The sequence below is a fragment of the Elephas maximus genome, chromosome X, assembly GCF_024166365.1.
Source record: "Elephas maximus indicus isolate mEleMax1 chromosome X, mEleMax1 primary haplotype, whole genome shotgun sequence".
NCBI lineage: Eukaryota > Metazoa > Chordata > Mammalia > Proboscidea > Elephantidae > Elephas > Elephas maximus.
In genome coordinates this window covers 41,851,264-41,878,552 of record NC_064846.1, presented here as the reverse complement: position 1 = coordinate 41,878,552, position 27,289 = coordinate 41,851,264, and positions in this window count along the sequence as shown.

Below are 27,289 nucleotides of genomic sequence, written 5' to 3'. Positions count from 1 at the left end.
AGATCTCTATTAATGAACATATAGGTTGTTTTTCCAATGTTTGCTACTACAAACACAGCAGTAATGAAATGTGTCTTAGTTACCTAGTACTGCTGTAACAAATACCACAAGTGGGTGGCTTTGTAGAACATAAATTTATTTTCTCACTGTTCTTGGGGCTAAAAGTCCAAATCAGGGTCTTAGACATGTTGATTCTGTCTGTGGGCCTCTCCCCTAGTTTCTGCTCACTGTTAGCAATATTTGGTATTCGTTTGTTTGTAGACGATAGTCACATGGAATCTGCCTTCCTACTGTGTGTTTTGCTGTATCTATTGTGCTCTTTTTTTATAACACAGAAATGATTAGGTTTAGGACCCACTCTACACTGTGGTATGACCTCATTAACACAACAAAATAAAAACCTTATTTCCAAATTGGATCACATCCATTGATACTCACTGCCAGGACTTTAGCACATATTTTGGGGGAGTACAATTCAAACCATAACAAAATGCCTATACAGTTTTATTTGTATACCCTAATTATGAGAGTAGTATATGTTCACTGTAGAAAACTTGGAGAATACAGAAAATCATTAATATGAAAATTAAAAACAATGTACTGTTAAGTTAAAAAAAATTAACATTTTGGTATGTAGGCGTTCAGTCTTTTATCTAGGCAAGGAAGTAAGGGAGTGGCTGCTTGTGCTACTTTTTTTTTTTTCCTGCTATATTGGGATAGCACCAAATATAACAGTCCTTGTTAGTGGTCTATCCAATATGCAGCCTCCTTTCCTTACTAACACAACCCAATTCTGTACAATATAGCAATGTTCCCAACTAAAAACCAAAGTTTCCCAGTGTTCCATGAAGTTAGGAGTAGCCACATGACATAGTTCTGGACGGATGTGATGTAAGGGAAAGTTTACTACGTGTTTCTGGCAAAATTTTTGCTTTCACGATATAAGACACACCAGGTGCCTCTTATTGTTTAGTCTTCCTTTTGCTTGCCTGGAGCACGCACGTGAGGCAGGATGTGTGGCCATAAGGTAACAAACATGAGGACAAAAGCCTCAGATTAAGAATGGTGTTGTGAAAAGACAGAAGGAGCTCATGTTGTCAATGATATTGTTGTGACACGGCACAAGTTCTAGACTTTCAATATCCATATTTTTTACTACATGAGAAAAATTAAACTCTATTTGAACAGCCTATTATACTTAAAGTTTTATTACAGACAACTAAACATAATCCCTGATACTCTGTATATGCAAGTTTTGTTTATCCTGTATTATTCACTTAGCATTACATTATGAGCGCTTCCCCATGCCATTAAACATGGGATAAAAGCACAAATTTTAATGGTTGCATAATATGTCATTGTATGGCTCTATCATTATTTATTTACCCATTCATTGATTGTTGGGTTTTTAGGTTATTTCTAATATCTAATGTATATGTATTTATATGGATAGATATTATTTCTGATTGTTTTGTTAAACTACATTTTTAGATTGGCATTGTGATGTCAAACACAAGGGCAATTTTCAGTGTTTTAACAAATATTGCTTTGTTGAAATGTTGTTTTTCAAGTTAACTCTCCAAACAGCAGCAATGCATTAGGATAACATTTCAAAACATCTTCATCACTACTTAGAATTTATTTTAAGTCATTGGCAAAAGGTAAATAGTATTTTATTGCTGTTTTAATTTTCAGTCTTCAAATACGAGTGATATTGAATATTTCATGTCTATCCCCCTAAAAAAAAAAAACCCAATGCCATTTAGTCGATTGCAACTCATAGCAACCCTATAGGACTGAGTAGAACTGCCCCATAGAGTTTCCAAGGCAACTTCTTAGCAGCCATAGCACTTAATCACTGTGCCTCCAGGGTTTCTTATCCCCCTCAAATATATTATAAAAGATAAGAATTTTCTAATATTTTATAGTCACATATTTTTTAAATGTAGTCTCCTAGTCACGTTATACCTTTCAGACACACTTCCATTAAAACTTACTATAGGATCTAATGATGTAATTTCCTTAGATGTATGAATTAGACAGCCTGGTATTTGAAGAAATAGCTCAGTAATATATTCAGGGAAGATAAACCTCGATGTGATGATTGAAGGACATCAAAACAGTTCCTGGGTGATTATGGGCTTGATTTTGATGTCCTTTAATCTTCATATATGCATTTATCGTCCCTGCATATGTTACTGAGATATTTCTGCAAAGTAATAGTAATTTCATAATAACAACTAAAATGTAATACCTATTAAGTGCAAGCACTGTTCTAAATGCTTTACGTATATTAACTCACTCAATCCTCATAACAATTCCATGAAGTAAGTGCTAATATTATCCCCATTTTACAGATGATGAAACTGAGACACAGAGAGGTAAAATAACGAGACCTATAATTCACAGTTTATGAGGGGTAGAACTAGCTTATGAACTCAGGCACTCAGGCTCCAGAGTCCACGCTTACATTTATTATGTAATGCTGTCTTATCAATCAGTGCTACTGTTTTATTAGAGTTATCTAACAGCTGGCCAGTCTTTTACAGTATATCTGTCTCTTATCGCTACCCTGCACTTAATATAGCCACAGAGGCTGCTTTTAATCACATTTTTCCGTTCACCAACTTGCTATGTGATCCTCTCTGAGCCTCAGTTTCAGGCCACATTCTTTCCTCTACAACATGTCTGGCCATTCCAGAAGTCTTATGTCTGAAAATTATTTACCTCTTTGTGGTCCAATCAATTGCTCTGTAATCAGTATCAATGGCAATTAAAAAACTCTAAATCAATCTGAAAATGATTGCTTCTGTAGCTGCTTGTAGTTACAGTCCTAAAATGAACTGCAGACCTCAACCAAACAGCTTGCTTAGAGAGCTGGTCACTCCCTAGAACTACAGAACCATCATGAGGCAGCAAAAGAGGGAGTTTGAGGGATTCACAGAAGAGAGGACAGCCCAGCTGCTGAGGTTGGCAAACACAGATGAAAAGAGATGTTGAAACAATCGCACAAGTAGCCCGTTCCTCAACACAGTGGCCCCACTTCTCATTCTGGGACTTTTAAGGGTTTGGCTTTTAAAAGGTTTTAGTGATTGTTGTGAAAGTCACATATCCCAGTTATTTCTGTATTGCAAATCAAAGTTCATTAAGTACTTAAAAAACTGGGCAGAAAAGAACTTTACTGGTTCTAATGAATAAGATAACTGGCTAATATTTTGAGCTATTAACTCATTTTTTCTCCACATATTCTCCTCGTTATCTTTCCTCCGTCCAAGTGGGTAGCCGGCTCTGTTCTCACTGTCTTGGAGGCAAAGAGATAGCACAGCATAAAACAGAAGTAGCTTGAAAGTTTGGGAATTCAAAAAGTCTAAGCCCGTAGAGGAAGAAATTTCACAAGCATACAAAAAAAAAAAAAAAACCTGTTGGCGTCGAGCCTATTCCAACTCGGAGTGACCTATAGGACAGAGTGGAACTGCTCCATAGTGTTTCCAAGGAGCACCTGGTGGACTCAAACTGCCGACCTTTGGGTTAGCAGCCGTAGCCCCTAACCACTATGCCATCAGGGTTTCCTTCAGAAGCATAGAGGACCTTTAAAGTATGAAAAGGGAAAAAGGGTTCCTCAGACCAGAAATAGATTTTTACAAACTGGGGGAGTGGAGTGGGGCTGAAATTTAAGAGAAATGTGGCTCGAATAAAATCCTTTCCCAACAGTTCCAACATTGAAGCATTGAGACCCTAGAAAGGAATGGCTCTGAGGTGCCTCTTGGCAGGCAGGTCTGCATGCAGAGTTGGCAAAGATATGAGCCCCAACAGCAGCAGGAAAGCAGCCAAGGTCCTCTGATTTGAAAGGACTATGTGGGCCCGAAGAGTAAACATCTCAGCAGCAATCTATGTAGACTTCCGCTTAATGACTATAATGTCTGTACCCTCATCATTGGTACTCATGCCAATCTGCGTCCCTCTCCCAGTGCCTTGGAACCACATAAGAACACAGAGGCATGACCCAACCTTGGGAAGAAGAAGGACTGAGGTTAGATTTTTTTTTTTCCTTCCATCAGTCCTCCACCATTCAGCCTCAACACTGGGGCTCAAAACCTGAAATATAGATGTTATAGAACACTTTTATATTTTGCACAACAGTGATTTTGATGTGAGATTCATGCCTGCTATGACAATTTCGGAAACCCTGGTGGTGTAGTGGTTAAGTGCTACGGCTGCTAACCAAAGGGTCAGCAGTTCGAATCCGCCAGGCGCTCCTTGGAAATTCTATGGGGCAGTTCTACTCTGTTCTGTAGGGTCGCTGTGAGGCACTGGGTTTGGGTTTTGGTTTTTGGTATGACACTTTTAAGGATCAGTTCTCCCAACCCTACTTTTTATCATGCAATGATTCACTGTGCTGTTTTCGCTCTTGCCAAGGGAAAAAAAAATTCTGACAGCAGGAAATTTATTTCATACTTATGCAAAGACACAAACTTAAATATCTTTATCTTAAGATTTTGGTGTTAACTTCTACTCCTAACTCATATCCACATTCAAGCCTATAGAGGGCTACACCAAAACGAAAGTCAATTTCAGAATGCTCAACATATTGTCAGCTGGCTCAACCACACTTTGAAGATATGATCCAGGAAGTCTAGTTATTTCAAATCTGAAAAGAATATCACCAAGCCACACCTTTCAAAAATTTTTATTAGCGTATGATTCTTTGCTGAACAAGGAAGATGGGAAATGTAGTTGCATTCTCAAAGTATGTATGGTGATTGCCAAGAATGCAAATAATTTTTGGAAGTCATCCTTATTTGGAAATATTCTAGTTATAGGACTATGCTTGTTTAAAGAAAAGTATCAACTACAACTCCTTTTGAAAACGTGTCCTTCCAAAATATAGGAAAAGAATCACATACCATGCTACTCAGTTTTTCTATGATTTACTTGAAAACAGCTTAGGTTTTAAAAAAAGACAAAGCCTGCCAAGAACTGCAAGTGGCTTCCTGTAGGCACTGTGATGTAGTGGAAAAAGCACAGCCTCTGGAGTCAGACAGGCCTGTTTTTGAAGCCCTGGCTGCACCCTTAACTAGTTGGGTGACCTTGGGCAAGTAACTTTATCTTCTCTATGATTCATCTGTAAAAGTACTTAAATTAAATTAAATGAGTAAACATATGTGAAAGTGCTTAATAAAGGATATTTCTCCCCCAGGCCTCAATGGAAAAGAATTAGCAATACATGGTTATTCTCATATACGTTATAAGCAAATACATGTCTAAGTAGGTACACAAAATTATTTAGATGAATTCTAAAAGGCTTAGAACAGAGGAAAACAATATAAAGTGACACTTGGACAAGTTCGAAATTAGAAACAGGAGCGAGATAAAGTTGAAACAATTCTACTTATTCTACTTCAAATTACTCCTGTAAAGATCCTTTCTAAGGTCCATGATTGCTTTATGAAATTTGCTACAAGCAAGACATCTAGAAATTCTAATGCTGTAGTAAAACACTAGGTCCTGCTATTTCTACGGAAATGATGAGAAAAAGATAAATAGAAAATATCAGAAGTTTCTACCCTTTTTAGCTGAAGTAAATCATCAACTTGAGTTCAAAGGCAGCGGAGGATGTGAGTCTTGTTAGAATGAAGACGCTAGAGTCCACAGAAAAATTACAGAGTAGACGCCCTACCTCAAAGCATTCTCTCAGTTGCTCAGTAATCTCATGGCTTTAGCTGTGTTAAAATCATCCTGCCAAGAAACTTATGCTCAGCTCTAATTCAGTGCTCTAATGCAGGGTCCGCAAACTGCAGCCCACTGGCCAAATTGTACTCACTGCCTACTTTTATAAATAAAGTTTTATTGGAACACGGACACATCCATTATTATGTCTGCTTTTGTGCTACAAGAGCAGAGCCGAGCAGTTGTGACAGGACAATATAACCCTCAAAGCCTAAAATATTTATTAGATGGCACTTTACAAAGAACGTTTTCCAACCCCTGCCCTAACCTCTTACAACTTGTTGCCAACTTAAAATCAAAGACAATATATTTAACCTATGCATGAGATATTTTCATTTTTAAAGATAACCATGTTAACGCCATTTGTAGATTGCCTGGGAGATATTTTCTGAGCACAGAGAGTTTTTTTGTGCACCTTGCCTATGATTTTCATTCCCTTTCTAAAATAATAGGTGTGCAATGTGGCACCCTACATTGGAACATTTGCCAAATTTAGAATTTGAGGTAACTGTAAAATTTACATTATAACAATGGCATGTGGAGGCTTATCCACAGTTAGCTGTCTTTATTTCATTATTATACTTAAACAAATCCAAGAAGAGCAAAAATCAGCTTCCGAGGAGGTGTACCAAAAGCGTTGGACACTTGCTCAGAAATAATATGGCTGAAACACATTAGCTGTTCAATAGTCTCTGTTATTGTTTTTAGGTGCTATCAAGTCAGTTCCGACTCTTAACAACCCTACGTACAACAGAACGAAACAGGCCCGGTCCTGCGCCACCCTCACAATCGTTGCTATGTTTGAGCCCGTTGTTGCAGCCACTGTGTCAATCCATCACATTGAGAGTCTCTGTAAGGTTTTGAAAACATTGAGAATCATAGCAATGATATCTCTTGAAATACTGAGCAGTGAACTACAGCAAAGTTAAGTTTCACGAACCTTCCTCCCAAATCAGAATTGACTGATTTCGTCCATAGCTCATCCTCCCAAATAATGTGGTTTGAAAGATAAAGAATCCAAATGAAGTAAAATAATGGCTAAAATAACTGGAAAAAACTGATAAGAGACAGGAATCAGGGCAAAAATCTTCATTCTGAGAATGCCAAGTCTTCAGGATGGATCCAAGCTACAAGTAATTCAAAAGCAATAATTTACTTGTGTCAAAAGGTCTTTGATATAAGAAGATGGAATACAGTAAAAAAGATTAGTCTAGCTTCCTTTGTTCTTCACGGACATGTTCCAAGGTAAAGTTCAAATTAATGTTAGTCTTGGTTATTTAGTTTTATTATGCTTATAACAAGGATAAAGTACCCTTCTTATTTTTTTCCAATAAACAGGCAGCTTTTAAAATATGTTTTCAAATAAAAGTGGTGAGTGGAAGCTTCCTTTAAAAAATGAGATCTAAATAAATGCCAGTAAAGTTTATAATCTCGGCACTGAGGAAAGGGAAATTTTAAATGGCACATTAGTTTATCTTTAGCAACAATGCGACATACAGCGTCACAGATTCATACACCTTCCGAAATAGCTCTTACTCGATTCTAAATCTGGTTCTGCCATTTGGTTGCTAAGAAAACTTCACTTCTCAGTTTTTCTCTGAGAGAGAAAAAAACAGAATGAAAGCTATTCCTAGAATAATGTGGTGGCTTGAAGACTCGAAGTTCTAAGTTGTTTTACAGGTATATGCTTAATCTTTTGTAAGAAAAGAAGTAACAGACCTTGGAGTTATTTGCAAATATGTTTTGAAACAGTAGTGTCACAAACAAGACAATGCTGAGTGTACCAGGAGCCCCGCTCCTAGTTCAGCTTTTTTGGAGAGCCCAGGTGATGAGATACCGCCAGCTTAACAGTGATGTAGTGACACGTGTATCCCACCCACAGACTTAAGGACAGGAAGAACTAAAACTGCAGAATATTCAGGTGCCCCTCATGAGAGGCCTTGGACCATATCCACTAGAAAAGGGGAAATGAAAACTTGAATACTGTAGGCAGACAACAGAGATTTTAGTGAGCTCTTCCAGAGTCTGCATTTAAGATAATTCCTCTTTGCTCAAAGTCAAGAAACATCAGAAGTCCTTTTAGGAGGCACTGTCAACTCATCATCAGGAATGAGGGAAAATTTGTACCTATGCACAGAGGCAAGAGCAAGCAGAGGACTTATAAACTGTAAATCAGCTCATGTAACTCCCCTGGTCAAACTTCCCAATGGATTCTAAGGACCTTTTTATATCATTTTCTATTGTAGTAAACTGAATATAACATAAAATTTGACAATTTAGCCATTTTTAAGTGTATAATATTTTACTTTAATGACTTTCACAATGTTGTACAACCATCACCACTAGCTACTTGCAAAAAATTTTCATCAACCTAAACAAGATTAAACAGAAACTCTCTACCCATTGAGCAATAACTCTGCATTGTCCCTTACGTAGTCACGAGTAACCTCTAATCTAATTTGTCTCTATGAATTTGCCTATTCTAAATGTTTCATATAAATGGAATAATACAGTATTGTTCTTTCGTATCTGACTTATGTCACTTAACATAACGTTTTCAACGTTCATCCATGTTGTAGCATGTATCAGAACTTCATTCCTTATATTCCATTGTATGTATATACCACATGTTGTTTATCCACTCATCCACTGATAAACATTTGGGTGATTTCCACTTTTGACTATTGTGCATAATGTTGCAATGAACAATGATGTACAACTAGCTGTGTGAGTCTCTGTTATAAATACTTTGGGGTATACTCTTAAGAGTGGAATGACTGGGCCATGTGGCAATTACTATAAATTTAAATTTTTGAGGAAACACCACACAGTTTTTCACACCAGTGGCATCATTTCACATTTCCACAAGCTATGTAAGAGGGTTCCAATATCTCTACATCCTTGACAACACTTGTTATTTTCCTATTTTTGGTACTTTGTTTTTATTGTTACAGCCATCCTAATGTGTGTAAAGTGGTATCTTATGGTTTTGATATTCTTTTCCTTAATGACAAATGATGTTGAGAATCTTTTCCTATGCTTATTGGCAACTTGTATATCTTCTTTGGAGAACTCTCTGTTCAAGTCCTTTGCCCATTATTTAATTGGGCTGTCTATTTGTTGTTGAGTGGTAGGAGTTCTTTATATATTCTTAAAACGAAACCTTCATCAGATATATGATTTTCAAATATGTAGTCAGATTGTATAAGTTGTCTTTTCACTGTCTTGATAATGTCCTATGAAACACAAAACTTTTTAATTTGGATGAAATCCGATTTGTCTATTTATTCTTCTGTTGCTCATCCTTTCGGTATCATATCTGAAAATTGATTGTCAAACCCATGGTTATGAATATTTACTCCTATGCTTTGTTCTCAGAGTTTTATACTTTTAGCTTTTATACACAGGTCGTTGATCCATTTTGAGTTAATTTTTGTGCATAATGTGGGATAGGTTTCCTACTTGATTCTTTGCATGTAGAATTCCAGTTGTCCTAGCACCATTTGTGGAAGAGACTATGCTTTTCCCATTGAAATTGCCTGACACCCAAAAATCATTTGTCCGTAGATGTAAGAATTTATTTCTAGAATCTCGATTCTATTTTATAGAACAAAATTTTGGTGCAGTGGTTAAAGTGCTCAGCTGCTAACCAAAAGGTCGGCAGTTCAAACGCACCAGCCACTCCATTGGAGAAAGATGTGGCAGTCTGCTTCCATAAAGATTACAACTTTGGAAACCCTATGGAGCAGTTCCACTCTATCCTGTAGGGTCACTATGAGGCAGAATCAACTCAATGGAAGTGAGTTTTTTTTTTTGGCTTTGGTATCAGGTCAATACGGGCCTCATAGAATGTGTTAGGAAATTTGTGTTGTTTGGTGTGTACATGTTTATAATTGTTATATATTCTTGATGAACTGACCCTTCTGTCATTTATAATGTCCTTTTTTGTCCCTTATAACAGTTTTTAATTACTGATAAGGAGGGATTACTTCTGACATTTTGCTATTTGTTTTCTGTATGTCATAAACTTTTTGTCTTTCATTTCCTCCATTACTACATTACTACCTTCTTTTTTGTTTTTTGGGGTTTTTTTTGTAGTGTACCATCTGATTCCACTCTCATGTCTTTTTGTGTATGTTTTTAGTTATTTTCTTTATGGTTACCATAGGGATTACATTTAACATCTGAAATTCATAACAATCTCCTTTGAATTCACACCAATTTAATTTCAATAGCATAGAAATTCTCTACTCCTATGCAACTCCATCCTCTCTTCATGTTGTTGTTGTTGTCACAAATTACATTTTTATACATTGTGTGCTACGTAATATAGATTTACAATGACATTTATACTTTGTAGTTTAAATCATGTCGGGGGGGGGAAGTGGAAATACAAACCAAAAATACAATAATACTGGGGCTTATATTTACCCATGTTGTTGTTGTTAAAGCTGTTGAGTCATTTCTGATTCATAGCGACCCTATGTACAACAGAATGAAACTCTGCCCCGTCGTGCACCATCCTCACAATCACTGTTATGCTTAAGCCCATTGTCGCAGCCCCTGTGTCAATCCCTCTTTCTGAGGGTCTTCATCTTTCTCCCTTACCCTCTACTTTATGAAGCATGATGTCTTCTCTAGGGACTGGTCCTTCCTCGTAACATATCCAAAGTATGTGAGACGAAGTATCGCCATCCTTGCTTCTAAGGAGCATTCTAGCTGTACTTCTTCCAAAACAGATTTGTTCATTCTACTAACAGTCCATGGTATAGTCAATATTCTTCACCAATACCATCAATCAAAGGTGTCAATTCTTCTTCGGCCTTCTTTATTCATTGTCCAGGTTTCACATTCATATGAGGCTATTAAGAACACCTTAGTCCTCAAAGTGACATCCTTACTTTTTAACACTTCAAAGAGCTTTCGCACCTGATTTGCCCAATGCAGTAAGTCGTTAGATTCCTTGACTGTTGATTCCATGATTCCAAGGGCATTGATTATGGATACAAGTAAAATGAAATACTTCACAACTTCAGTCTTTTCTCTGTTTATCATGATGTTGCTTGTTGGTCCAGTTGAGAGGATTTTTACTTTCTTTATGTTGAGGGGAAACCCTGGTGGCATAGTGGTTAAGTGCTACAGCTGCTAACCAAGAGGTCCGCAGTTCAAATCTGCCAGGTGCTCCTTGGAAACTCTATGGGGCAGTTCTACTCTGTCCTATAAGGTCACTATGAGTCAGAATTGACTCGACGGCAGTGGGTTTTGGTTTATGTTCAGGTGCAATCCATACTGAAGGCTGTAGTCTTTGATCTTCATCAGTAAGTGCTTCAAATCACCTTCACTTTCAACAAGCAAGGTTGTTTCATCTGCATATTGCTGTTAATGAGTGTTCCTTCAGTCCTAATGCCACGTTCTTCTTCATACAGTCCAGCTTCTCAGATTATTTGCTCAGATTGAACAACTATGGTGAAAGAATACAACCCTGACACACAACTTTCCTAATTTTAAAACACAGAGTATCCTCTTGTTCTTCCGAAATTACTGTCTCTTGGTCTATGTACAGGTTTCACATGAGCACAGTTAAGTGTTCTGGAATTCTCATTCTTTGCAATGTTATGTGTAGTTCGTTATGATCCACACAGTCAAATGCCTTTGACAGTTAATAAAAAACAGGTAAACATCTTTCTGATATTCTCTGCTTTCAACCAGGATCCCTCTGACATCAGCTATGATATCTCTCGTTCCACATCTTCTTCTGAATCCAGCTTGAATTTCTGGCTGTTGCCTGTCGATGTACTGCTGCAACCACTTTTGAATAACCTTCAGGAAAATTTTACTTGTATGTGATATTAATGATATTGTTCAATAATTTCTGCATTCTGTTGGATCAACTTTCTTTGAAATGGGTACAAATATGGACCTCTTCCAGTCAGTTGACCAGTTAACTCTCTTCCAAGTTTCCTGGCATTAGATGAGTGAGCAGCCCCAGCACTCCATTTCTTTGCTGAAACATTTCAATTGGTATTCTGTCAATTTCTAGAGTCTTGTTTATCACCAATGACTTCATTGCAGCTCGGACTTCTCCCTTCAGTACTATCAGTTCTTGATCATATGGTACCACCTGAAATGGTTGAACATAACTAATTCATTTTGGTACAGTGACTCCGTGTTTTCCTTACATCTTCTTTTGATCCTTCCTGAATCGTTCAATATTTTCCCCGTAGAGTCCTCCAATATTGCAACTTGAGGCTTGAATTTTTTCTTCAGTCTTTTCAGCTTGAGAAGTGCAAAGCTTATTCTTACCTTTTGGTTTTCTAACACTAGTTCTTTACACATTTCAATATAATACTTTACTTTGTCTTTTCGAGTTGCCATTTGAAATCTGTTGTTCAGCTCTTTTACTTCATCATTTCTTCCTTTTGCTTTAGCTACTTTATGTTCAAGAGCAAGCTTCAGAGTCTCTTCTGACAACTACTTTGGTCTTTTCTTTCTTTCCTGTCTTTTTAATGACCTTTTGTTTCTTCCTGTATGATGTCCTTGATGTCATTCCACAGCTTGTCTGTTTTGGTCATTAGTGTTCAATGCGTCAAATCTATTCTTAAGATGGTCTCTAAATTCACGTGGAATATACTCAAGGTTGTATTTTGGCTCTCGTGAACTTGCTCTAATTTTCTTCAGCTTCATCTTGAGCTTGTATCTGAGCAGTTGATGGTCTGTTCTGCATTTGCGCCCTGGCCTTGTTCTGACTAATGATAATGAGCTTCTCCATTGCCTCTTTCCATAGATGTAGTTAATTTGATTCCTGTGTATTCCATCTGTCGAGGTCCATGTGTATAGTCACGGCTTACAATGTTAAAAACAGGTATTTGCAATGAAGATATCGTTAGTCTTGCAAAATTCTATCATACGATCTCTAGTGTTGTTTCTATCAGCAAGACCATATTTTTTAACTACTAATCCTTCTTTCTTTCCAACTTTCACATTCTGATCACCAGTAATTATCAATGCACCTTCATTGGACATTGCCCATTTAGTTACCTCTATATGAGATCTTTATTTCTTCATATAGCTTCAAATTACTGTCTAGTGTGCTTTCATTTCTACCTGACAGACTCCCTTTGGCATTTTTTGTAGGGAAGCACTAATGTTAATGAACTTTCTCAGTTTTTGATTATCTAGGAATGTCTTCATTTTGCCCTCTTTTTGAGGGACATTTTTGTCAAATATAGAATTCTTGGTTGACAGGTTTTTATTTCTTTTTCTACCAGCACATTAAAAATGTCATCCTGCTGCATTCTAGCTTCCATGATTCCTGATGAGAAATCAGCTATTAATTTTATTGAGGATAACTAGCATGTGATAAGTTGCTTCTCTCTTGCTGGTTTTAAGATTCTCTTTTTATCATTCACTATCAACAGTTCGAATACAATGTGTCTCAGTGTTCAACATTTGAATTTATAATGTGTGGAATCCTTCGAGCTTTTTGCACGTGTTGATTCATGTCTTTCATTAAAATTCAGAAGTTTTCATCGATTATTTCTTCAAATACACTTTCTTCCCCTTTCTCTCACTTATCTACTTCTGGGACTCCCATAATGTGTATGCTCATCTGTTTGATGTTGTCCCACAGATATCTTAGGCTGTGTTTACTTTTCTTCATTCCCTTTATTTCTGCTCCTCAGATTAATAATTGCAATTGTCATATCTTCAAGTTTCCTGATATTTTCATCTGCCTGCTCACATCTGCTGTTGAATACTTTAGAAAAATTTTCATTTAAGTTATTCTATTTTTCAGCTCCAGAATTTCTTTCTGGTTTGTTTTTATAATTTCTGTCTCTTTATTGATATTTTCAATTTGTTCTTACATAGTTTTCCTATATATTTTTGAGCATATTTAGGACAGTTTTTTAAAAAAATTTTGTCTAGCACTGGAACACTTATACACTGCTGGTGGGAATGTAAAATGGTACAACCACTTTGGAAATTGATTTGGCACTTCCTTAAAAAGCTAGAAATAGAACTACTATACGATCCAGCAATCCCACCCCTTGGATATATCCTAGAGAAATAAGAGCCTTTGCATGAACAGATATATGCATACCCATGTTCATTGCAGCACTGTTTAAAATAGCAAAAAGATGGAAGCAACCAAGGTGCCCATCAATGGATGAATGGATCAATAAATTAAGATATATTCACACGATGGAATACTACGCATCAATAAAGAACACTGATGAATTTATGAAACATTTCATAACATGGAGGAATCTGGAAAGCATTATACTGAGTAAAATTAGTCAGTTTCAAAAGGGCAAATATTGTATGAGACCACTATTATACGAACTCGAGAAATAGTTTAAACAGAGAACAAAATATTCTTTGATGGTTACAAGAGGGGGGAGGGAGGGAGGAAAGGAGAGAGTGGGGTATTCACTAATTAGATAGTAGATAAGAACTACTTTAGGTGAAGGGAAAGACAACACACAATACAGGAGAGGTCAGCACAACTGGACTATAAACAAAAAGCAAAGAAGTTTCCTGAATAAACTGAATGCTTCGAAGGCCAGTGTAAAGCAGGGGCAGGGTTTGGGACCATGGTTTCAGGGGACATCTAAATCAATTGGCATAATAAAATCTATTAAGAAAACATACTGCATCCCACTTTGGAGAGTGGCATCTGGGGTCTTAAATGCTAGCAAGCGGCCATCTAAGATGCATCAATTGGTTTCAACCAACCTGGATCAAAGGAGAATGAAGAACACCAAGGACACAACGTAATTATGAGCCCAAGAGACAGAAAGGGCCATATAAACCAGAGACTACATCAGCCTGAGACCAGAAGAACTAGATGGTGCCCGGCTACGACCGATGACTGCCCTGACAGGAATCACGACAAAGAAACCCTGAGGGAGCAGGAGAGCAGTGGGATGCAGACCCCAAATTCTCATAAAAAAGACCAGATTTAACAGTCTGACTGAGACTAGAAGGACCCCAGTGGTCATGGTCCCCAGACCTTCTATTAGCCCAAGACAGGGACCATTCCCAAAGCCAACTCTTCGGACAGGGATTGGACTGGACAATGAGATAGAAAAAGATGAGCTTATTGGATCAAGTAGACACTTGAGACTATGTTGGCATCTCCTATCTGGAGGGGAGATGAGAGGGAAGCAGGGGTCAGAAGCTGATGGAATGAACATGAAAAGAGAGTGGAGGGAAGGAGCGGGCTGTCTCCTTAGGGGGAGAGCAATCAGGAGTATATAGCGAGGTGTATATAAATTTTTGTATGAGAGACTGACTTGATTTGTAAACTTTCACTTAAAACACAATAAAAATTTTTTTTTAATTTTTTTGTCTAGTAAGTTCAATGTTTAGGCTTCCTCAAGGATGCTTCTCCTCACTTTATTTTTTTCCTTTCACTAAAACATCCTTTCCTATTTCTGTGAATGCCTTGTGGTAATTTTGTTGAAGATGGGACATTTGAATAGTACAATGTTGTAACTTTGGAAATCAGATACTCCTCTTGCCAGGGTTTGATCTTTTTTGGATTGTTGAAGACTGTAGTCGTCCTTCCATGACATTTTCAAATTATTTTTGCAAGAACTCCGGTTTTGGTTGTGTGCCGTCACTCTCTTTCCTCAGCTTTTGTTCAGTTAGTGTACTGACAGTGATTTCTTTGAATGCTATTAAAAAAAAAAAAAAACCCGTTGCCATCAAGTCAATTCTGACTCATAGCTACCCTATAGGATAGAGTAGAACTGCCCCATAGGGTTCCCAAGGAGTGGCTGGAGGATTCAAACTGGCAGCCTTTTTGTTAGCAGCCCAGCTCTTAACCACTGATCCACCAGGGCTAGGATCTTTTTAAAAAGATCTTTAAAAAAGAAAGAGAGAGAGAGAGAAGCCACCTGTCCCTGTTTTTGCAGATTGGTTCTGTGGTGGGGCAATCCTTCAACACTTAGCCAGGCTTACAGTGAACCTAGGGATCAGTCTGAGATGAAAGCAAAGTCTTTTCTCAGGTCTTTTCTAAGAAGACATCTTGCCCTGGGCATGCCTATGGCTTTCTAAATTCCTCACATATATGAGTGATTTTGAATGTTCTAATTTCCCAGAGAAGCTTTCCCCAGCTTTCACTCTCAGACTTTAGGTGGTCGATTAAGTGTATTAACCATAATCTTTTATCTCAGGTATCTGGAGGTTGTTTGTTACCCTTACAGTGTTTTTCAGCAATGCCCACTGCATTTCTGTTCTCAGTGAGTTCCAACTTCAGCAAAACAAAGATGGGTGCCTTGCATCAGTCCTTCAGGTAGCCACTAGGCAGTTTAGATAAAACAAACTCAATAATTTGTTTATAAGTCTGCTCTGCTTCCTCCAGAGCTAGGCGCCAAGGTTTCACACTGAGAATTCAGGCTGCTATCTTCAACACTGCTGCCAAACCAGGGAGGGGGTGGGGCAAGGGCAAGTAAAGTACCACAAAATTGTCTTTTTCTTGATTTAGCTTTTGTTTACCTGCTAATAAACCTTAGTATGATTTCAAGAGTTCTGGTAAACTTGTTTCTAACGGTTTCTGCCTGTTTTTCACTGTTTCTTTTGGGAGACCAGAGCTTAGAACTGCCTATTCTACCATTTTGTTGATGTCACTTTCCAATTACTTTTAGAATCAAATCTGAAGTTGTAATCATGGGCCAATATGACCCTACATATTCTTTCTTCTGGCAACCTCTCTGATGTCATGTGTCATTGCTTTTTACACCTTGTTCTTGCTTGCCATTTCTAGGTCATGCCAAACTCATCTTCACCACTTAACCTTCATATTTGCAGCATCTCTGGTCTTCTGGTCTTCAATGCTCTCCTTCTGGGACATTCTCACAGCCCATTCTTTCACTTAGTTAATACAGTTACTCAAATATCACCAGCTAACAAGCACTGTACTTGGCTACTTTATACAAAATTACACATATTCACTCAATGTTCCCTTATACTGCTTTAATTTTCCTTCTAAAAATTATCACCATGTGATGACATACTATATACTTATTAATTAACTTATTATCTACCCCTCCTTAGACTGCAAGCTTCATGAGGACAGGGCATTGGTTCTGTTCACTCATTATTCCCAGGGCTTAGAATAAGGCCTGGTATATAGTGAGTACTCAATATTTGTTCAATGAATAAATGGATTGAAAAAGAGTCAAATGAAATTGGCTTTCATGGAAATTTTGTTTCGAGGTGGTGCTGTTGCTATTGTTGTTAGGTTCTATCGAGTCGGTTCCGACTCAAAACGACCCTGTGCACCACAGAACGAAACACTACCTGATCCTGCGCCATGCTCCAGAGCATTGTTATGCTTGAGCCCACTGTTGCAGCCATTGTGTCAATCCATCTAGTTGAGGGTCTTCTTCTTTTTTGCTGACCCTCTACTTTACCAAGAATGATGTCCTTCTCCAGGGATTAATCCCTCCTAATAACATGTCGAAAGTACATAAGACATAGTCTGGCCGTCATTGCTTCTAAGGAACATTCTGATTACACTTCTTTCACAACAGACTTGTTCGTTCTTTTGGCAGTCCATGATATATTCAATATTCTTCACCAACACCACAATTCAAAGGTGTCAAGTCTTCTTCTGTCTTCCTTATTCATTGTTTAGCTTTCACATCCATATGATGCGATTGAAAGTACCAGTGCTTCAGTCAGGTGCACCTTACTATCCAAGGTGACATCTTTGCGTTTCAACACTTTACAGATGTCTTTTGTGGCAGATTTGCCCAATGCAATGTGTCTCTTGATTTCTTGACAGCTACTTCCATGGGTGTTGATTGTGGATCCAAGTAAAATGAAATGCTTGAGAATTTCAATCTTTTCTACGTTTATCGCGATGTTGTTTATTGGTCCAGTTATGAGGATTTTTTGTGTGTGTGTGTGTTGAGGTGTAATTCATACTGAAGGCTGTGGTCTTTGATCTTCATCAGTAAGTGCTTCAAGTCCTTTCCACTTTCAGCAGGCAAGGTTGTGTCATCTGCATAACGCAAGTTGTTAATGAGTCTTCCTCCAATTCTAATGCCCTGTTCTTCATATAGTTCAGCTTCTTGGATTATTTGCTCAGCATACAGATTGAACAGGTATGGTGAAAGGATACAACCCTGACACACACCTTCCTGACTTTAAACCAATCAGTATCCCCTTGTTGTGTCCGAACAGCTGCCTCTTGATCTATGTAAAGGTTCCTCATGAGCATAATTAAGTGTTCTGGAATTCTCAGTCTTTGCAATGTTATTCATAATTTGTTATGATCCACACAGTTGAATGCCTTTGCATAGTCAATAAAACACAGGTAAACATCCTTCTGCTATTCTCTGCTTTCAGCCAGGATCCATCTGACATCAGCAATGATATCCCTGGTTCCACGTCCTCTTCTGAAACTGGCCTGAATTTCTGGCAGGTCCCTGTCGATATACTGCTGCAGCCGCTTTTGAATGATCTTCAGCAAATTTTACTTACATGTTATAATTTTCAATAATTTCTACATTTGGTTGGATCACCTTTCTTGGGAATAGATATAAATATGGATCTCTTCCAGTCAGTTGGCCAGGTAGACATCTGCCAAATCTCCTGGCATAGATGAATAAGCACTTCCAACACTGCATGCCATTGTTGAAACATCTCAATTGATACTCCCTCAATTCCTGGAGTCTTGTTTTTTGCCAAAGCCTTCAGTGCAGCTCGGACTTCTTCCTTCAGTACCATTGGTTCCTGATCATATGCTATCTCTTGAAATGGTTGAATGTCGACCAGTTCTTTTTGGTATAATGACTCCGTGTATTCTTTCCACCTGCTTTTGATGCTTCCTGTGTCGTTTAATATTTTCCCCGTGGAAAATCCTTCCACAGGAAAATCCTTCACTAGTGCAACTTAAGGCGTGAATTTTTTCTTCAGTTCTTTCAGCTTGAGAAACGCTGCATGTGTTCTTCTCTTTTGGTTTTCTATCCAGCTCTTTGCATGTGTCATTATAATACTTAACTTTGTCTTTTGGAGCTCCCCTTTGAAATCTCTGTTCACTTCTTTTACTTCATCATTTCTTCCTTTTGCTTTAGCTACTTGACTTTCAAGAGCAAGTTTCAGAGTCTCTTCTAATATCATTTTAGTCTTTTCTTTCTTTCTTGTCTTTTTAATGACCCCTTGCTTTCTTCTTGTACAATGTCCTTGATGTCATTCCACAACTCGTCTGGTCTTCGGTCATCAGTGTTCAACGCGTCAAAAATGTTCTTGAGATGGTCTCTAAATTCAGGTGGGAAATGACTCAAGTTCGTACTTTGGCCTGTGTCAACTTGTTCCAGTTTTCTTCATCTTCAAATTGAACTTGCATCTGAGCAATTGATGGTCTGTTCCACAGTCGGCCCCTGGCCTTGTTCTGACTGATGATATTGAGCTTTTCCATCGTCTCTTTCAACAGATGTAGTCAATTTGAATTGGCGAGGTCCAGGTGTATACCCAAACCCAGTGCCATCGAGTCGATCCACGTGTATAGTCACTATTTATGTTGGTGAAAGAAGGTGTTTGCAATGAAGAAGTTGTTGGTCTTGGAAAATTCTATCATGTGATCTCCAGTATCGTTTCTAACACCAAGGCCATATTTTCCAACTACCGATCCTTCTTCTTTGTTTCCAACTTTTGCATTTCAATCACCAGCAATTAACAATGCATCCTGATTACATGTTCAGTCAATTTCAGCCTACAGAAGTTGGTAAAAATCTTCAATTTCTTTGACTGTGGCCTTAGTGGTTGGTATGTAAATTTGAATAATACTCCTATTAACTGGTCTTCCTTTTAGGCATATGGATATTATGCTATCAGTGATAGCATTGTACTTCAGGACAGATCTTGAAATGTTCTTTTTGACAATGAATGCAACGCCATTTCTCTTCAAGTTGTCATCCCCAGCATAGTAGACCAGGTGATTGTCAGATTCAAAATGGCCAGTGCCAGTCCATTTCAGGTCACTAATGCCTAGGTTATCAATCTTTATGGGTTCTATTGCATTTTTGACAATTTCAAATTTTCCTAGATTCATACTTCCTACATATCTCGTTGTCCCTAACAATGTCTTGGAAACCCTGATGGCATAGTGGTTAAGTGCTACAGCTGCTAACCAAAAGGTTGGCAGTTCAAATCCACCAGGCACTCCCTGCAAACCCTATGGGGCAGCTCTACTCTGACATATAGGGTCGCTATGAGTCAAAATGGACTTGGCAGCAATTTTTTTTTTTTTAACAATGTCTTGTGTATAATATTGTTGTTGTTAGCTGCCATCGAGTCAGTTCCAACTCATATCAACCCTATGTACAACAGAACAAAACACTGCCAGGTCCTGCACAACCCTCACAAAAATTACTCTGTTTGAGCCCATTGTTGCAGCCACTGTGTCAGTCCATCTCATTGAGGGTCTTCCTGTTTTTCACTGACCCTCTACTTTACCAAGCATGCTGTCCTTCTCCATGGACTGGTCCCTCCTGATAACATATCCAAAGTACATGAGACGAAGTCTTGCCTTCCTTGCTTCTAAGTTGCCTTCTGGTTGTAGCCTTTCCAAGACTGATTTGTTCTTTCTTCTGGCAGTCCATGGTATATTCAATATTCTTCTCCAAAACCACAATTCCTTATTCATTGTCCAGCTTTCACATGCATATGAGGTGATTTTATATATAACAGGTAATAAATATTTATGAAATTTCATGAATTTGGTTTTCCAAATTACGAACCACAGATTCAAATCCCAGCTTAGTCTAAATATTCTTTGCTTGATACAAATTTGTTATAAAGTATGTGGAAATGTGAGGCTGCTAAACATTAATTCAAGTGTCAGGTCAAAACAAGCCTTGAAAAATAAGACCAATTTTTCCCTATGATTTAACATGCAAATCACTGCACCAAAATGAAATTAATAAATAAGGTGATATGTATTTAAGGTATAAAATTCCAAAGAAGATATATCCTATGTTAAGATTTCGTTGCATCATCAATAATAAGCTTTTTCATCTCCAACATTTTGAAAACCTTTAAAAATATTCTCAGATTACAGACAAGTAGGAAGTCTCACATTTCAGAGCCAGTTATCCTTGAAAATTATGGAAATTATTTCTTTCTTGGTTGATTATAGAATGAACTGATTGCCATAAGTTACCATGTAACACAAAAAGGAAAACGAGACTCACAGTTAAATATGCTTAGTAACCCTGTGTTTAATTTTAAATTTAAGATAAAAAATAGTCGAGATGCATCGTGAGCTTCCTAAACTTCTGTATTCATTTTTTATCAGTGAATGACTGCAGTACAGGGCTGGATAATTTGGAATTTTTAAAAATGTACTACAATTCATAGAACTGTACACTAAAAAGCCAATTTTACTATATCATAATTTAAAACAAAATAAAGACATACTGTAGAACAAGCATAAAGAAGGATAAGATATGTTTGTTTTTCCCATAATGACTGTCTCAATGCTTTGTGAAAAATAATAAACACCAAATTCTTCCACCCCCCAAAAAATGTTTGTGCCCCAGATTTGCAAGCAAGTGCTCAATTAGTCTATTGGGTGAATCGGCACTGCTTAAGTATATATTCTCTTTGCCTCCCCAGCTTTAAAATCCTTAGGACAATATTTTTGTAGCAAATGAGGGCTGAGACACCTTAAAAGATGTTTGCTTAGAGTAAAATTGAGAAGGATGTAGCTCATAAAATAGCTACTAGCATAGGCCTTCTATAGATCCAGAGAACCCAGTGCTGACATAAGTGGGATACTATGGGAGTCCTGGTGGCACAGTGATTAAGAGCTCAGGCTGTTAACCAAAAGGTCAGCAGTTTGAATCTACCAGCCCTTCTTTGGTAACCCTATGGGAAAGTTTTCCTCTGTCCCATATGGTCGCTATGAGCCGTAAGCAAATCCACAGCAACGGGTTAGAGATATAATCCTAAACCCATTGCTGTTAAGTCGATTCCGATTCATAGCAACCCTATAGGACAGAGTAGAGCTGCCCAAAAGGCTGTGATCTTTACAGAAGCAGACTGCCACATCCTTCTCCCTCAGAGAAGCTAGTGGTTTTGAACCACCAACCTTTTGGTTAGCAGCCAAACACTTAATCTCTGCACCACGAGGGCTCCAAAATTATGATCCTACAGACCTATATTTTCCACCAAGTGTTCAATTTTCGTGGGTCCTCTTTAAGAGAAATGAACAGCTTAACTGGACTGAGGCAGTCTGTTGTATAAGAGAAATAGCATCTGTAGGAATTGGTTTTATCTAACAAGAAAGTATTATATGACACCCATCATATCCAAACCTAAAGGAAGGTATAAGACCAGTCAGTCAACTGTGATGGAGTAACGATAGGGATGAGAGGAGAGAAAAGCTGAAACCTGGTTGACATTAAATTCTGTTTAAATGTGTTCTTAAAAGTTACGTTAAGGTGTATTTTACTATTTTTAGGGGATGATCTAGATCAGAAAAAAAAACTTTTGCATGTGTCAGAACACTCACAGAGGACCAGGCGCATGGATGGCAAACACCAGATGGAGAAGGACAGGAAAGCAAAAGCAGAGATTGAAAGGCATTCTATTTAGGAAAGAAGTAGTCATCAGGGAGGAGGAAGAAGCAAAGCGCAGTTCAAGCTGCTAGGCCTGATTAATTTCTCTATTGCGGAGGCTGAGTGAATAAGATAGATCCTTCCTTAAACTTTCAAATAGGAAAAGACTGAACAGTTCAGGAGCTACAGAGCCAAGAGCCACTAGCAGTCAAAATTCTCTTTCTAGGGTAGTTAAGTTCATAATGTGGGGAGCGGGGAGGTACAGGGGTTTTGACACTTGATGGAATTGTTAAAACTCTAACAGTAGCCAAAAGGTGGAAGCAGCCCAAATGTCCTGCAAAGGATGGATGTATAAACAAACTGTGATATATACATGCAGTGGAATATTACTAAGCCATTAAAAGGAATGAAGTACTAATACATGCTACAACATGGGTGAACCTTGACAACATTATGCTGAGTGAAAGAAGCCAGATACAAAAGGCCACATAATATGTTTATATTTATATGAAATATCCAGATGAGGTAGAGCCACAGGGAAAGAAAGTGATTGGTGTTTGCCTGGGCAGGGTCCAAGAGGACTGGGGAGTGATTGCTTAATGGATACAGGGTTTCCTTTTTGCTAATGAAAATGTTTTGGAACTAGATAGAGGTCATGGTTGCACAATGTTGCAAAATGTACGAAATGCCACTAAATTCTTCACTTTAAAACGGTTAATTTTATGTTACATGAACGTTACCTCAAAAAAATTAAATTAAAAAAATGCTTACTTGAGTCTCAGGAAGCTCTAACTCTATCTTTTGACATTCAAAGTCACTTAGTTATTTTAAAACTTGAGTTACATCAAAATCAGAAAATATTAATGAGAATAGCAGCTAATTATCTTTAAATCTTTCTATCTCTTTATGTTTAGATTTACTTGTGTGCTTTAAAGAAGAACATGTAATAAAGAATATGCATAACTAATGGTGATATTCAAAATATTTAATGACTGGGATAACATGGACAGTGAACAATCAGATATAATGCCAGCCGTCAACAGCTGGCAGGCATATGTTCTACTCACTGTAGCTCTGATAAGCAAACCAATAGGAAGCTTAGCTGGGCAAACAATGAAGCCGTAACCAAGGCACCACCATCCACCCTATGACAATGTGCCCAGTTTGCACACCTATTACTTCGGAAAAAATAAACAGCTTTGCAGGCACTGGTATTGAAAGCCCCGTCATATATGTTTGTAAAGGTTTCAATGTTTTAGCTTTTCACACCTATGTGAGGTTTTTATATGCCTTGGTTTGAGAAAGTCAGGGAGGGATTTATAGCCTCTATCCTGGTGGAACCATGAATCAGAATTGATTTGACAGCAACAGGTTTGGATTTTTTGTTTTTCTTGGTGGAATTCTGTGTAGGCGAACTTTTTCTACACTATTTTCTTGGTTATTTTAAATACCAAGTACCCAGTAGTGGCAAAAAGACAACAAATAGTTTAGCATTTATCTGAAGAATGATGAGAAGATAAAATAAAAATGACCTCCTCCTTCCATGTTTGTGCAGTTCTAGGTGAATGTGTACACGTTTATTACTGATAAGTTGTAAATAACAGTTTAGTTTGTTATCCCTAAAGTTGGTTAGGAACATTGAGATTTTTATTTTTCCAGTAAATTCTTTTGAAAAGCCTTACTTTGAACTTTCTGACTTATTAGCGAATAGTTTATTTTTTGGCTTGAATACATAAATGACCGAGTGTTTTCCCTTGCATAGACAATAACAGGGAAGATCATTAGGCTGTATGTCATGCACGACAGTCTTTTTGAAATTCAGCCAGCAAATGCCAGGGAAGGGCATCCACAACTTTTTGTCTGGGATTGAAACACATGGACATACCACATAAGGCTGAAGTAAGAGGTCTGGATTCTTTTCATTTTGTCTTCAGTTCTTGCACTTGTGTTTAGACCAGATACATTTATGCTATAATTCCTATGGTTAAGACTTATATCAAGATGAGCTGATTTGTAATAGACTGACCAGGAAATACTATTTATAGCTGGAGATAATTTCCCATAAGAAATGAAAGAAGGAAAATTTTTACTTTTTTTTTTTTTGGCTCCTGCACCATTAAGATCCAATTCTCCTTCTTAAAGAGGAAAGCAACATTTTGGCCAAAATATGTGGAAGCTAAATTTAAAAAACAAACAAAATAAGTTGCCCTTGAGTCAATTCTGACTCGTGGCGACCCCATGTTTGCAGAGTAGAACTAGGTTCCACAGGTTTTCAAGGCTGTGACCTTTTGGAAACAGGTCACCAGGCCTTTCTTCCAAGGCACCTCTGAGTGGGTTTCAACTGTGAACTTTTCATTTAGTAGTCAAGCACTTAACCATTTGTACCACCCAGGACTCCATCTGTGGAAGGTAGAGTTCATATACTTAAAATTGCTTTTGTGTAGATTTTTGAAATTAGCTTTCATCTAAAGTATTTCATATAGAGTATTTACTTTTCTACTAATATTTTATATGTCATTCATTTTGTATTTTAAAAATATTATTCAAGGTGACATAACACGGTGGCAAATATCATCAAACAATTGGCTTTTTGACCGCTTCAATAAACTTTTACAATCTGGAAAATAAAAGTTGGCGGTAACTCAGAAACAAGTGGGGTACTGATTTCGGAGGGTGGTGTAAGAGGTTCTTCATGCTACCTAGTGCATACCAAACCCCAAAGCAGCAACCAATGATATGTCAATATCTGTGGAGAAGACCATATCAAAAACAAAATAAAATTTAGGGACCCAGACAGATGCAAATAATGTACTAAAATAGAACAAAAAGATTTATGATTCATGAAATGTGTGAACTGAGAGGAACATTTTCACTCGTATTCAGATTTCTCATCAACCTTTTACGTTGTTGTATAGCTTTAAGGTAGCATACTTTTATCTTAATGGACACAACTATAAACATACTGCTCTATTTTGTAACAGTGAATTATTATAATGATAAAGATTTAAATATAGATTCAAGTAACAATAACTAACATTTGTGAAGTATTTAAATACTTTTACATATGGTAACTCCTTAAACTGTAAAATGACTTGATCTAATGGAAGGAGCACTGGTTTTGGAATCAGAAAGTTATAAGGCTTAAGTAAGTGATTAAACTTCTCTATATCTCTGTTTCTTCATCTGTAAAATGGGGATAATAATATTATATACATTATAGAGCTCTTGGCAGTAAAATAGGAAAGAATCAATGAAAATTACTTGACACATATTAAGCACTGAATAAATATTCCATTCAAATACCTCGAATATAAGTAAATTCAACTTTATCAGAAGCAACAGTGAAGAAATTAAGTGATATAGGTGTATTCTTTTACCATACTTCCAAATCTTTTATGCTTCTTTCTATACCACCTCCTTTATTATTTTTCTTCATCTTCTTAGTTTCTTTTAATATCTTAATTAGTCAAAAGTATGAGCAGCACTAACTCTGTATGGAGAGAAATGATAAAGTTTTATTGAGGAATACAACTCAAGTTGGGAACCACTGAATAAAATTACAAATGCTCTAATGTCCACAAAGAAATGTAGGGTTTTTATACAAGAAGCCTAGTGTAATTGTAACCACAAACATGTCTTTCTTCATATCAGTTGGTCTATTTTCAGACACATTCTTCCTGAGCACAAGCATTTTTTTTTTTTCTGAGAACAATATGCACACACTTCTTGGAAGCATGGTCAAGCAAGCGAAACCACATTTGTTGGCAAAACAAGACTTGTTCACCTAAAACTGGTGCTCATAGTTTACAAGCAGCAGCCAGGGTTTAAAATAAAATGAAGTCCAATCCAGACCTCTGTCAGCCATTTCAGTTATGCTAAGCACCTCAGTTTTAGAGTGCATGTTCACACTTCCCCCTTTTGATCAAGGATCTTTATGAAGCTTCTTTAATCACTGTTATGAGACTGTTTTCTTCCCTGTGGACATTTTCATTGGATTGATCTTTTTCATTCATTACATTCTTCATCCACTTATTCACCATGCCATGGCTGAGACACTATGCTACTGTGATCCTCTAGATGAGATATGTGTGGAGCAAGGCCACATTCAGAGGAACAACTTGACACCTTAAAAGGCTAGCTCAAGGTGTGAAGTTGGTCTCCTTTAAGGACTTAGTTTCTTCAAGATACATAATTTTCCGCATAGCGGGAGGGAATGTGGTTTCATTACAAGCATTAGACAGACATTTCATGCAACATTTAACAAGACCATTACAGCAATCAAGGTGATTAATCCATTTTGTAGTATAGAGTGCAACCAGGAAAAAATGCCATTGGGTAACCAACTAAAAATGTCTTGGGATCAGCTGTCTACCTCAGATGTCATCTGCTTCCAATTGCTAGGGTGTTCTAAAGTGGTTTTTTGTTCTCCAGAGAGTTGACAAATCCACAGATGTGTAACTCCCTGTAATTTGGAAGAGTAAGAACTAGATATGGTTCCAACAGGATTCTAATAAGTCTTTCAATTGATGCCTCTTCCAATACATGTATTCTCCCAGGGAAATAGATAAGTTTTGGAGTTCTAGTTCACCTTCATCAAAGGCCTCCTGCCTCTGTGAAAGACATTCCTTAGAGTATTTGATCAATGACCGACAATATTTTAGTAATTAAGGCTGTACAATATTATGGTTAGTACAAGCATCATGTAGGAGGAGCATAGATCTTCTGTTGACTATATCATAAGGGGTAAGCTTATGAAATCCAAATGATGTGTGGACATCAGACTCAAGAAGTTTCTTAAATTAACTTTTAAAGAAAAATAAAAAATAGTTTCCTAAACCTAGAAAATAAAACATTGAAATCATATAGTAATTCTTTTAGTTTACTCAATCCTATGTAGTTAATTTTGGTTCCATGTCATTTTGGATCAGCAGCAGTCTGAAACCCCATCAGCTTCTACATAAGAGCTCTAGAAATCTTGATTTAGTCCA